Source organism: Carcharhinus amblyrhynchos, chromosome 23, assembly GCF_965287045.1.
Source record: "Carcharhinus amblyrhynchos chromosome 23, sCarAmb.v2.hapA, whole genome shotgun sequence".
Lineage (NCBI taxonomy): Eukaryota > Metazoa > Chordata > Chondrichthyes > Carcharhiniformes > Carcharhinidae > Carcharhinus > Carcharhinus amblyrhynchos.
In genome coordinates this window covers 33696554-33705379 of record NC_137346.1, presented here as the reverse complement: position 1 = coordinate 33705379, position 8826 = coordinate 33696554, and the positions used below count along the sequence as shown (strand labels likewise).

The following is an 8826-nucleotide window of genomic DNA, read 5'->3' as shown; positions in this document are numbered from 1 at the left end:
GGCTTGCAACATCTCACTTACTGTCCTGTCTGGAGGCAATACACATTCCTTTAACCTGTGCATAACCCTCACTCCACTCACATTGTCTGTACCTTTAAGACTTGATCAGCTGTAAAGACTTGCATTCTACTAAGTCTTCTGTAAACTGAGTGTGTGCCTTTATATGCCCTGTCTGTGATCAGAACTCCCCACTCACCTGACTAAGGGGCAAAGCCCCGAAAGCTAGTGGCGCTTGCTACCAAATAAACCTGTTGGACTTTAACCTGGTGTTGTGAGACTTCTTACTGTGTTTACCCCAGGCCAACACCGGCACCTCCACAACAAGGGTGCCCATACCCAGGCAACACCAGCCCCTCACCGTCCAATCTCCTGGGGAGCCCCGATTGCCTCTCTTCACTCCAGTGGGGTCTTCCACTAATTCCCCAAAAGTGGGAAGCTACTCTAAACCCCAGAGTGAAATTGTACTTGCAGAGTGGGAGGTGTTATTGGGCCCACAGAATTCTGTCCTGGACCCAATAATTACATTTAAATCACATTAAAACAAGGTTAAAAGTACCTGCTGTTCCCACGGGTTTCCTGCGTGGTTCCAATTGCACCAGATTTCCATTGCTAGGAGATGAAATCCCGCAAATCAGCACACACATGAATCTCCCAGCCCAACCCGCCAAAAAATTAGCAGATTTGCATGGGAGAATTGCCCCCATCTTCTCCACGTCCACTCAATCCCAGCCTTTTTGTATTTTCTAATTGTCAATGAGATCCCCCCATATCCTTCTAAACTCCATCGAGTACAGAAACCGAGTCCCAAATGTCAAGCCTTTCATTCTGGGATAATTCTCGTGAACCTCCTCTGGACCCTCTCCAAGGCTATCACATTCTTCCTGAGGTATGGTGCCCAAAATTGTCCAAATATGCCAAACATGGTCTGACCAGAGCCTTATAAAGCCTCAGTAGTACATCCCTGCTTTTGTATTCTAGTTCTTTCGAAATGAATGCTAATATTGCATTTGCCTTCCTAACTACCAACTCAACCTGTAAGTTAACCTTAAGAGAATCCTGAAATAGGACTCTCAAATCCCTTTACACTTCTGATTTATGAATTCTCTGCCCATTTAGAAAATAGTCTAGACCTTTATTCTTTCTATCAAAGTGCATAATCTAATATTTTCCCATGTTGTATTCCATTTGCTATTTCTTTGCCCACTTTCCTAAGCTGTCCAAATCCTTCTGCAGCCTCCACATCTCCTCAATATTGCCTTTTCCTCCACCTATCTTTGTATCGTCTTCAAACTTAGCCACAATGTTCTCAGTTCCTTCATCTAGATCATTGATGTATAAAAAGTTGAAGTCCCAACACCGACCCCTGTACAACTCCATTAGTCAATGGTTGCCATCCTGAAAAGGCCACCTTTATCTCCACATTCTGTCTTCTGCCAATCAGCCAATCTTCTATCCATGTTAGTATCTTGTCTCTAACACCATGGACTCTTACCTAATTCAGCAGCCTCCTGTGTGGCACCTTGTTGAAGGCCTTCTGGAAATCCAAGTAGGTAACGTCCACTGGCTCCCCTTTGTTTAACCTGCTCATCATTTCCTCACAGAATTCCAACATTTGTCAGGCATGACCTCCCCTTGACCAAGCCATGCTGACTTTGCCCTATTTTACCATGCACTTCCAAGTACTCCAAAATCTCATCCTTCATAATGGACTCTGAAATCTTACCAATGACTGAGGTGAGGCTAACTGGCCTGTAGTTTCCCATCTTTTGCCTCCCTCCCTTCTTAAACAAGGATGTTACATTAGCGATTTTCCAATCTTTTGGGACCCTCCCTAGCTCCAGGGACTCCTGAAAGATCACCACTAACGCCTCCACAATCTCTTTAACTATCTCCTTCAGGACTCTGGAGTGTACTCCATCTAGTTCAGGTGATTTATCCAGAACTTTCAGCTCCCCTATCACCTTCTCCTTATCAATGGCCACCATACTCACCTGTGCCCCATGACCCTCTTGGACTTTTTGGTATGTTACTGGTGTCTTCAACCACGAAGACTGACGCAAAGTACTTATTCATTTCTTCCGCCATTTCTTTGATCCCATTACTACTTCTCCGGCAGTCCAATGTCAACTCTTGCCTCCCCCTTACCCTTGATATATCTAAAAAAAACTCTTGCGATCTTCTTGTACATTACATATTTCATCTTCTCCCCCATTATTACGCTTTGGTTGTTCTCTGTTAGTTTTCAAAAGGATTCCCAACCCCCTGGCTTCCCACTAATCTTTGCCACATTATAAGCTTTTTCTTTTGCTTTTATGCTGTCCCTGACTTCCCTTGTCAACCATGGTTGCCTTGTCCTTCCCTTAGTATGCTTCTTCTTTCTTGGGATAAAATTCTATGTCTCCCGAATTACTCCCAGAAATGCCTGCATTGCTCCTCAACCATCTTTCCTGCTAAGCTCCTCTTCCAAGCAACTCTGGTCAGCTCCTTGATCAGGCCTCTCTAGTTACCATAATCAACTGTCATACTGTTACTTCTGATTCTCCCTCTCAAACTGCAGGGTGAATTAAATCATATTATGGTCACTGCCTCCTAAGGATTCCTTCGGCTTAAGCTCTCTTTTCAAGTCTGCCTCATTACACATCACCAAACCTAGAACTGCCTGCTTCCTAGTGGGCTCAACCACAAGCTGCTTCAAAAAGAAATCTAGTAGGCATTTCATGAATTCCTTTTCTTGGGATCCACTACTAACCTGATCTTCCCAGTCCACCTGCATAATGAGGTTCCTCATGATCACTGTGACCTTGCCTTTTGCACCTCCTGGTATATTTTGTGCCCCACATCCTGACTATTGCTCGGAAGTCTGCTTGTAACTCCCATCATGGTCTATTTACCTGTGCGGTTCCTCAGCTATACCCACACAGATTCTATATCTTCTGACTCAATGGGTGAAATTTTACAGCCTCGCTCGTCCCGAAATCATAAAATTCCATCTGAGATCAACAGACTTCTCCATGTACCACCCCTTGCCTGCTCTGATTCCCATGGCGGGCGGGGTGGGCAGTTCTGGCCTATGTCATTATTTGCTATGAATTTCATTTAATTTCTTACCAACCAGGCGACCTCGGCCCTTCAGCCCACCTGCCTGTCTTTTCAATAGGACGTGTATCCTTTGCTACTTAGTTCTCAGCCCTAATCCCTTTGCAACTACATCTCTGTGGTGCCCACAACATCATACCTGCCAATTTCAATCTGCACTACAAGTTCTTTTTCCTTATTTCACATACTGTGTGCATTCAAATACAACAACATCAGTATTGCATTGACTACCCCCCTTCTCATAGTCATTTGCTGTGCCTGAAGTTAGATTTCTAACCCTTTCCAACACATTGTCTTATTATTTGTTCTGGAGACTTTAATAACCTCTCCTGAGCTCTCCTTCCCTTTAGTTCTTTTCATTATTTTACATGCAGATCCTTGCACATGACAGGTGTGGTCCGCCATTCCCAACCCCAGGCTGGTCCTCTTGCTTGTCTCAAGGTTTATGTGCCATCAGTAACTAGGTCTTTCTTTCTCTCTCTCCCTCCGAGTTACTTCTTACCCTCAACGGAGACGTGAAGCCTGCATGTTTGAGTATCTGGGCAGGTGGTATCTCTCCAAGTTCTTGGCTCTTATCTGGATATCCCCCTGCTCCAGCCGAATCATTCCTTTATGGTAAGTGTCATTGCCCCATGTCACCATGGTAGCATGCCCCTCTGCCACCATCTACCAATGCCGTCTGTGCACAACTCACCCTATTACAGCATGCTGGCTCTCTTGATGTTTGGTTGAGACCCACCATTGCTCACCTACTTTCTTGCCACTTCTTTTAACCAGGCGAAGCCCATGGTCTCCTTGTGCCCTCAGTAAAATCAGAAATGCACCAAAATTCCAATTTATTTTCCTTTTAAATGCCTCAATTGCTGTCCCACTGTATTATACAAAGTGCAATGCCACAATTGATAAAACCTGGAAGCAAAGTAAAGAATTTGGACTCCTGGCCAAGCAGGTTCTATTTGCACTTTACTACCCTCCGACTTCCCATACCTGCCTCTGAACATGTTTTAAGTGACCCAGACAAATTTCAGCCCAAAACTTGTTCTTTCCAATGCCTTCCTCACTGGCTTCGTAAGCTCCCCCTTCAGAAACCCTAACATTCAAATGTTTGCCCTCCTGACCGACCTCTGTTCATCCATCATTCCTGTTTACATGGATTTCTATTGGGTCCCTGTGCCCAATGTACATCAAATTAGATATCCTGGCCTCATTAAAATCCCTTCCTTTATGCCTGAAATCAACTCAAGCTTTATCCCTTAGACCTTGGTTTTTAATTCTTTGATCCTAGTCTCCCATCAATATCTGCTTCTTCCACTCCACCATCAATATCAGAGCCTTCACCATCTTAATCCCATTGTCTGGAATTCCCCTGCTAGAGTTCTAATTTTACTTCCCTCCAACTTTTATAAGCTTCCACTGATTCAACCAAGTTTTCAGTTATTTATTCTAACTTTTCAGTATCTGAAATGATGCTGCTCGGGACATTCTTTACAGAAGGCACTGTATAAATGCAAATTGTTTTTGCATCTTTGAGTTGAAGAAGGATGTTCAGACACACATTCCTGAAGTGCCATCACTTGTATAAGTACTTTCCCATACATGGTAATCTTTGGAGGGAAATCTTGCATTATTCCTTAAGACTGGGCTCGGCCTGGGATGACACAGTGGTTGGCTTTGCTGTCTCGCACCAGGGACCTGGGTTTGATTCCAGCCTTGGATAATTGTCTTTGTGCGGCTTGCACGTTTTCCTGTGACTACGTAGGGTTCCTCCAGGTACTCCAAAGATTGGTAGATTGAACATGCTAAATTGCCCTTTACTGTCCAAAGATGTGCAGGTTACATGGATTAGCCACAGTAAATACACAGGGTTATTGAGATTGAGTGGAGGGGAGGGCCTGTGTGGGGTGCTTTTTCAGTGAAGACTCAACAGGCCGAATGGCCTCTTTCTGCACTGTAGGGATTCTATGATTTCCCAGATTCTGATGAAAATAGTTCTATAGTGCTATTAATTTTCTTTACAGTGTTGCAAGAGACACTGCCTTTTGCTTAACTTCCTGCTCGATTTTAGGGGGCCTGGTGGCATCAGACTGTCTCCAGCTCCTGTGTAATCTCTGACAAAAGCTGTCCTTGAAATATTGATGTTGACAAGCTTGTGAACCTCCTTACTACATTCAATATTTTGGAATAAGTTCAGTATTTACGACTATAATTCTCTGGTATCCAACTTACGCAGCTTCCGAAGTAATTGAAAGAATCTTGATTTCCACATAATATGGGAAGACTGATTCAATTAAGCTGTCCGTACTTATTAAAAGGACGCTGTTCTTGGAGGTGTGCCCCCTTCCGATCCCAGGCCTACATAGGGTAACTTCTCAAATTTCCCCTGTCCCTGAACTCCTTCCGCCAGCCAGAAATTTGAGGCTGGGTGGGAAATGGTCCTTAAATGATCATTAATTGGGGCAACAGCAATTGGCTGGCCTATACTTCATCCATTCTACTGTAGGTATGAAGAGAGGTCAGGGTAGGGGATAGTCCAGTGGGAAGACCATCCAATAAATTTTTCAGCCATCCCCCACCTCCAAGCTACTGACCAAGGAAAATAAAATTCTACTCAATAGTTTGGGACAAAGTTAACAATAATTTTGACAAATATAGATTAATTAAAGAAAGCCAGCAGAAGTTTGTTAAGGAAAAATCATGTCTAACTAGCTTGAATTTTTTGATGAAAGAACAGAAGCTTGGATGCATTGTGATCAATATGGTGTAAATGGGCTTCCAAAACACATTGGATAAAGTGCCACTTAACAGGTTTATCAGCAAGGTTAAGCCCATCAATAAAAAGGACAGTGGCAGCATGGACACAAAATTGACTGAACATGGAGCAATGGTGAAGTATGTTTTAGACTGATTGAAGAAACAGAATTAATGGGATTGCCAAAGATGTGGAGAAATTTAAAGGTGGTCAATTGTGTCTCAACTTAAACAATTCAAAACTCGCAAGGCAAATATTTCTGTACAAAGACATAACAAATTTATTTTACATAGTAAGTAGTCTCACAATATCAGGTTAAAGTCCAACAGGTTTATTTGGTAGCACGACCTTTCAGAGCGCTGCTCCTTCATCAGGTGAGTCACACAATATAGTAGTCACTCATCTGATGAGGGGGCAGTGCTCCGAAAACTCATGCTACCAAATAAACCTGTTGGACTTTAACCTGGTGTTGCGAGACTACTTACTGTGCCTACTCCAGTCCAACACCAGCAACTCCACATCATTATTTTACATAGAACGAACAAAACAAACATACAGCCGACCAGAGACTTCCAAAGGATTAAACAACTCTGGGAATAGAGCTATAGAACTCTCCAAAAGATCTGACGTACATAGTCAAATGCAGATCAATTATACTCTTCCTAATCAGTAATTTCACCTTTCATTAGCTTAAAATCAAATCTATTTAATAGTCATACATCAGTACAAATCTCTGTCAACTATTTCAGCCAACCATATGATACTTCATAGCGTGGTAATATTTTATTCATCTTCAAATCTAGACATGGTCACTCTTCTTGGCTCTAACTATGTCCCTGTTGCCTGGTAACAGCAGACGCTACCATAAGGTCAAAGCGAACATTCCCACCAGCTCACTGCCAAGTTGAATAGACGTGTTCCTGCATCCAAGGGCATATCTATCCTTGTGTCTGGACAGTGAATGTATCTGTTCATTAATATTACAAAATACATTCCCCCACAGGAATTCCCAATATCACTACTGTTGACTAGCCGGTTCCCAGATCTCTGGATTTGAACTGACAATATTTACACCATGCTTTCAGTAACACTGCTTGGCTAAAATAAATAATACATTTAAAACACAAAGTATCAGCATATATGTTTTAAAATCATAACAGCATAGAGTACAAAAGTAAGAAAATTATGATAAAACTGTATTAAGTGCTGATTCAGCTTCAACAGGAGTGTTATGCTTAGTGCAGGACACCACACTTTAGGAACAATATGAAGACAGTAGTACACCTCTACCATTCAGAAGCTACTTGTCAACTAATCAGCACTCTCTTCTCATGCAGTATAAATTGTTGTTCCCTTTAGAATGGGTATTTTTGCAAATCTGTCCTAACGAGTACAAGACAAAAGATTTCAATTTTTTCAGCAATGTAAGGTGTATTATATCACATGACCAAAAGCTTGATCAAAGAGGTTGTTCTAATGAGCATCTCAAAGGAGGAAAGAGGGCTACAGAAGCAGAAAACTGTGGCGTGTATTCTACAGTTTAGATTCGAGGCAGCTGAGGGCATGGTCATCAGTAGTGGAGCGATTAAAATCAGGAATACTGAAAGAGGCTGGAATTAAAGTACACATATCTAAAGGGTTGCTGGACTGAGGAGATTAGAGAGATGGGGAGTGATGATGCCATGGAAAGATTTGAAAAGAAGGATGAACATTTTTAAAATCAAGTAATTGCTTGACCAATAGCCCCAAAGGAGGTCAATGAGCACACAATGATCAGTGCGAGTCAACCTACATAGTTTCCAGACTGGCTCCACGGAGGCACCGTGGGCTCTGCCCTCCCCTGCAACTGGCCGTCATCTTCCAGCAACACCTGGTGCTGCAGCCCGGCCACATGAACCGGGTGCAATGTTCTCTAACCGGCATGAGTTGCCATGCCGACTGGCAGATCGGCAAGCCTACACCAAGGGCAAGAGTTACCAGCGTCTGGCAATGAATGAACCATTCGATTTCACTCACTATGAGCCACATGTCATCCCCAGCCCAAAAAAATCCATAGCAACTGTTCTGTAAATTGACAATCTGCCACATTAACAAGATTTGTCAGCATGTTCTTTGCCATGTGAATAGGAAACGTTGCCAAACAGCACTGAAAACCTTTGCTGCTGTCGGGTTCCCCTTCATCCCAGCATGTCTGTCACAGAAGAAACAGAATCAGCAATCTTACAGTAAGGACCCTTTGCACAAATCAGAAGGAGTTCTGGGAGCCAGACGAGAGTGATGAAGAAAGTGAGAGTGCAACTCTGGTGATAGTATGAATACCCAGAACATCTCTTTTAACAGAAATGACGACACAAGGGCAAAATTGCTCCTGAACGAGGTACATAGTGTCCGTGAAAAAATGGAGATTGAAATGCAGTTGCCAAGAAAATGAAAAATGGCAATCGCACCCTTTACAAAGAAGAAATTGAAGGAAGGGATTCCTGAAAAACCCGACTATTCGGGGAATTTAAAACGAGCCAGAAAGCTGGAAATCGGAACTGATTCTGAGAGTGGCTCAGCTCTTCTACACGGTTTGGGTGCAACATGCTAAGTGTTAATTGTACAGTTCAATTTGTATTTGTGTAGAAAATAAAGCATATCTGAAGCAAAGAAAAGTTCACCAAAGATAGAATGTGGGAGACCAGCCGGGATTGGAATAGCCAACAGTGACATCAGCAGATGAGTTGAGAAGGGTGAAGTTGGGAGACATTAGGGGTGAAAATAAACTATCTTACTGATGGTGTGAATCAGCAGCTTATCTCAGGGTCAAGTATCACAGTGAGGTTGTGAACATACCAGCTAAATTCAGGGTGCCAAAGTGAAGGATAGAATTGGCTGTTAAGAGAATGGAGTTTGGAGTGGGAGCCAAAGGCAGTGGCCTAGTTTCCCAACATTTAATTAGAAGATATTTCTGCTTATCCAATACTGAATGTCAAATAAAA

The 8826-nt window shown here is 42.8% G+C and overlaps 1 pseudogene; it reads left to right on the top strand.

Annotated features, from left to right (window-relative positions):
* Window positions 1–1480: 1480 nt before the first annotated feature.
* Window positions 1481–8276, top strand: LOC145357597 (surfeit locus protein 2-like; annotated as a pseudogene).
* Window positions 8277–8826: the final 550 nt, after the last annotated feature.